This window comes from Thunnus albacares, chromosome 5 (assembly GCF_914725855.1).
Source record: "Thunnus albacares chromosome 5, fThuAlb1.1, whole genome shotgun sequence".
Lineage (NCBI taxonomy): Eukaryota > Metazoa > Chordata > Actinopteri > Scombriformes > Scombridae > Thunnus > Thunnus albacares.
In genome coordinates, this window is record NC_058110.1 from 2898445 (window position 1) to 2904312 (window position 5868).

Genomic DNA, 5868 nt, shown 5'->3' on the forward strand with positions numbered 1-5868 from the left:
TGAAGTCGCCTGTACCCTTAAAGGGTCAGTTCGCCCAAATCACACACAAATAAGTTTTGGTTGTATTATCCCCAGTTTTGAGATATCTGTCTGGTAGATTCATGCCTCCATTGCAACATAATGGAGGTGAATGGAAGGTCGTTTGTGGTGCCCACAGCATCAAAAATAAATAAAAAAAATAAAAAAATCATCAACACCATCTCTTTCCAGAGACAGTCCTTAACAATTATGAACACACTGTAGACAGATTTCACATGCTGTAATAGTTCAATTGAACAGTTCAAGAAATGTGAATAAATAAGAATAGTAAGCAATAGAACCAATCACAAAGTTTGTTTACAATAACTTCCAGGTAGAAAACCCCTGCATCGCATACATACAATTTAATGAAGCAGTGCAAAATAAATGTCAGTTTAAGCAAGTAAATAAGTAAACAAAGAAGCGTATGTAAATAGTATAAGTATAAACAGTAAGTAGGACCAAGGTACATTTTAAACCCGGAAACAGGTCGTTTTTTTGTTTTTTAAATTTGGGGTAAAAAATAAAAAACACAAATTCAGCTCGATATCTTGTTTTCTGTTCTCACTGACCAAACAAATGTAACACTCAATATTTCGTTTTCATTGGTGGGTGGGCCTTCAGCACCCCCTTGTTTCTGATTGGCCAGTGTGCTATATCAGTTATGTTTGCACTGTACACTTCAAAATAAAGGTTCCACTTCTTTGCCTTTAGAAAGTGTCAATGTCAACATAAAATATATAGACAGACAGGCTCTATATAGACCCTTTAGCCTTTAATAATTGATGATTATAGTTGAATAATAATTTATTATGACCTACAATGACAATAAAATGTTTTGAGTCTAACTGATGCTACCTGGATGAGAGGACCCAAACAGATTTACTGCACAATAGTTGAGGGTTCATATGATGCTCACAGTCTCTGTAGATCATTCACTGCATAAACACCTATCTATAAATGCCTATCTGTTTGTTTGTTTCTTTCTTTTGTTTTGTTTTTTGTAGCTGTCAACATCTCCACATGTTTATTTATGTTTTTGAGACACTGAGTGTACAAACCTATTGATGAGGAGGTTCACACAGTACGACACCTGCTGGTAATTTTTTGTAACTACTTTTAGCGTGCTTGCTGTCAATTCTACGCCATTGATCTTTCTAATTATTGAGAACAGACTTTACTATCCACAGTATATCCTCAGGAAAACTTACTAAAGTGCTTTCATTTACAAAATAGACGTAGGGCCAAATCCACAAAAGGACTGCATGGCTTTTGCAGCCACTAAACTTGTGCAAATGAGACAAAAAGTGTGTAATTCACAAAGCACCTGCAAAGGGTGAAATGTACTGTAAACTGCGATGCCAAGCAAATAGCATCATGGTACCCCTGTTCCATTTGCATGTATGTAAATCAGGTAATATTGATACATTTGGTGCAAAATTGGCCCCTTTCTATGCAAATAAGCCTCATTACAAAGACCTTCTAATTTACAAAGACCAGCACTAATTGCCACACGCAATTAGAGTGGAGTTATTAATGTCTTCAGATAGTGTTAACTGTGCGCACACACACACTTCTCACTCACACTCTCGCTCTGTCTCTCTCTCTTCAAATATTTAAGGGTTGTTAGGTTTGAATGATATTGAATTGATATTAAATGGTATTAATGGTGATATATACAGTCAGACATGGGGGGATATCAAGTGGGATTGTGAGCTTATCTCAGATTTAATAATAAAAATAACAGCACTGATGGAGCTCAGGATTCATCCACAAGGGCTTCTTTATTACAAATATTCCCACCATATGAACCTGGAATCAGTGTCTAACAGCTGACCTGTGAAGATGTGTGACAGACCACAGAAAATTAATTACTGTCAGATCCTGATCAATCCGGTGTTAATGAAGTTACCGCTGCTGTGCTGCTGTGCTGCGTGTGCAAATGTGCACAGCCTCTTTTTCAGTTTGGAGATGCACTTATCGTTTCAGCTGCTGTGTGATGCTGCAGCCAGCTGTGACACACAGTCAGCTGTGGGCAACAAACAGAACATCAGTACTGATGTTTCTGCAACATCTAAGATACCAGTGGAGGCTGGTCCATAGAGGCAGAGGAGGTTGCTCCTCCTCTATTTTTTGAGAGGCAAGAGGAAGATCAAAATATAAAAAAGAATATTTGGTCGAAATAAATCATTACCAAATCTCAGTATTATTTATAAAAAAATGTTCTTTCTTCTTTAATCCATTATTGAAATTCTGGAAAGAGCAGTCTGTGTGAAGTGGTGGAGGGGGGCAGAGGAGGATGGGCTCCTGCTGTCCTCCTTAAGGTGGGATCTCTTACATCCATTTAATCTACTTCATTTTTTCTATGATTGGCCAAGACACGTTAAATGACGCTCCAAGGGAGGATGTGCTTCCTAACAAATCAACAACCAGAATAAAATATTGACATTGAGTTGGTCCAATGATAGTTTCATCTTCAATTCTCTACCACTGTAACATACATGAGTGTGACTAACTGGTAAGAGAAGAAGACCAGTAAGATATAGATAAATTGATAGAGTAGCATATTAGAAAATAATTTATAATGAAAATTGTGAACTATATTTTTAAACACATCCGTAAAACATTACATCTTATTAGGCCCTTTCAACAACTAAATTTCCTTTTTTCAGATTTAGAGGTTACACTTCACTTTTTTTTATCGAGCAGTAGATAGCTGCTTGCGTTAGCAAACGCAACAGTTGGCTTGTTGTAGAAGCCCTGACGGACTGTTACGGACTGTTGTTAAGCTAACAGGAGAATGGACCTGGACTGGGTGGTGCAGCAGCAGCAGGACACCACCAGGGAGCGGCTGGAGAGAGAGGCAACCGGAGAATGTGTAAGTCATGTATTTGATACATGCGTTAATACTTTCTGTGAACCTACACTTTTAGATCTGTGAATGTTTAAGTGTTCAATCTTTCTAGTATTCAGCACTGATCTGTACCTGTATCAGATTATAAACTTTGTGGTACTTTATATATTTCTGTATACTAAGAAAACACACAGGAAACATGTAAATCATGTGATATGTTGTCTGTTTTTTGATGAGAACATAAATCTGTTGTAACAATAGAATAACACTATAAATTTGAATTTCACTTTGTTGGTAAAATGGCCACTCATTAGCCACTCCATGGCTAAAATGAGCACTTCTCTGTTTAGAAACAATATGTATATGTATGTATGTAACAATATGGTTTGTGATTGTGGAGAGCTCTGTGTGCACGCACCTCTGCTAATTAAAGACATGCAAATTGAGGCTTTTGTGCTTTCTGCAGTTTTCATTATGGAGCAATCTGTGTGCTGAACTGTGGAAAATAGCCTGAAACACTGGAAACTGCTCCGCTCACTGAATCAGACTCAAAACAAGGGTGAACTGCACTGAGCTGCATCTTTTGTGAATAGGACCTTAAAACGGGGCAGATTGCAGTGCAAATGCTGCGCAATTCACAATGCTATTAGCATTAGCATCCATTCTTTGTGGATTTGGCCAAAAATGCATTGTGATGCATAATACAATAATTATGGTCACTCAGTTGCACATGAACTGGCAATAGCTACAATAAAACACTGTTGCATTACTTCATGCACCAACTGAATATTTGAAAAAGAAAGACAGCTTATTCACTTGATATGAAAAACATATTGTCATTGTAGGTTATAAAACAAAATTATGTGCATCATCTCTCAGTAAGAGCATAATAAATTACGATCCAATTATAATCATCAATTATTAAAGACTAAAGGTCTGTCTGTCTATATATTTAGATATATAGATAGATAGATAATCAGTTGCATGCTAATAGTCAGTGGAAACACGTTTGCTTACAGCATGCCAAATATCAGAAAGAGGAAGAGACAGGGGAGTCTTCCTCTGTTGGAGAGGGCTTCAGATGGCATATCAGTCAGGACAGTGGCCAAATCATATGGCATTTGCCATGTGACCCTGCACTGAATGTTGTCCTCAAATTAATCCATTTTGATTTCATGTTTAAACTTTTTTGAGGATGTGTATTCTACCCATTAAATAATTGTCTTGCATGATAATTTGATGGTTTCCCCTATTTTTTGTCATGTAGTGTGAAAAAGGGTATTGATTATTTAAAAAAAGAAATGAGTAGTCACAATAACATGAATGATAAATAATCTTTTTCATTTTGAATATTTGATTGATTAATTATGTATATTTTTGACATGTTACAACTGTCCCTGTACACTGGGACAGTTGTAACAGTGGAGTGACTGTATTTAAATCAATTTTGCAACTTGTACATATTTCATAAAACCACTTGAATACATTGAAATACATTTCAGTAGTTGACACATTGTAGTTTATAATATAGCAAATGGACTGTTCCAGTTCCAATGGTTTTTGATTTATTGGGAAAATCCCAAAAAGTGTTACAACTGTCCCTGGTCTCCCCTACTGAAAAAACAAACGGATAAAACGTACCTTGGTCATCACGGACCACAGAATTTATTTGAATTTGGTTTTCTCATTTTTTGATTCAGAAAACAACATGGCCCTGGGTTTGTTTGTTTTTGGTATAAAAAAAGAAAAAAACATGGTATTTCTGTTTTTTGGTTCAAACAAAAAAACAAACCATCAAAACAGACACAGACCCACCTATCAATATGGAAATTAACAAAAAGATTAATTTTCAATGAAATGTCTCTTCATAGGGCATAGTTGCAAATCTTAAAATATTAACCCAATCTGAGCTGGATGCTCTTCAGCTCTGTATGTTTCCTCTGTCCATTGGGCTCTTCTGGCATGATGAATTAAAGTTAAAAATACCTTTTTCAGTTTGTGAAATGTTTTGTTCTTTCAAATATGAAGATTCCTGAGGTGTTACTTTTTTTATAAAATGTATTGTCTGAAAACCTGGGGGGTTTATCAACCTGGCAGGAGCTTACATTCTACAATAAAATGTATTCATTCAAAGTAATTTATAAGCAGGGTCCTGTTTTAGAGACTCAGTGTCTTTAAATATAACTTGTTTTAGCCCAACAAAATCATTAACTACAGCAGGGTTCAGCATTTCTCTCCCAGAATGTTATTCCTGGCAGTGTGGAGAAAGATTTGGAAGACTATTTAAACATGTTGTGGTGGGAAATAAAATTGAAGAAAGTGTAATTGTACAGTCAACTGACTAAATAAAAACCCTAATTATTTAAAACATTTAGGGAGGTCAAAACTCTCTGGTGGGGGAGGTACTGAGGAACTCATGACCTTAGAATTACAAAAATTCCTCCAGCCCTGGTTTTCTATTTTGTTTTCTTGAACGTTGCTATGTCTTCTGAAATGTGATCCCCTTCTTGGGAAATGTTGTATTTTGTATTTTGCTGCCACCGTATTTGACATTTCTGCTTTGACTCCACAGAGAAAAATGTCCAGTCTCTTTAGAAAGACTTTGTGGTATGTGAGGAATCATTTGTCAGAGCTTTTGGTGATCACTGGTGTTGTTTACAATGTCTTCATTTTGTCAGCTGATATTGTGTGCATATTTATCTAATCTGACCAACAACAGCACACTAAAAAACATTTCGTCCCTTGCATGAATACTACACCTGGTTAGAACGGACACATGGCAGTGAACTCAGTGACAGTCATTACATATCTTTTGGGAGAAAACTGAACTGGATGCTCTGCTAAATATCAGTCAAGTCAGTCACAAAAGAAAAAAACAAAGAAAGAATGGAAGAAAGAACAAATAGATATAAATATGAATAGATGAATACCAAAAAACACAAAGGGCTACAAGCCATTCTGTCCTGGGTGCCCAAAAAGCAGAGACGATAGATACA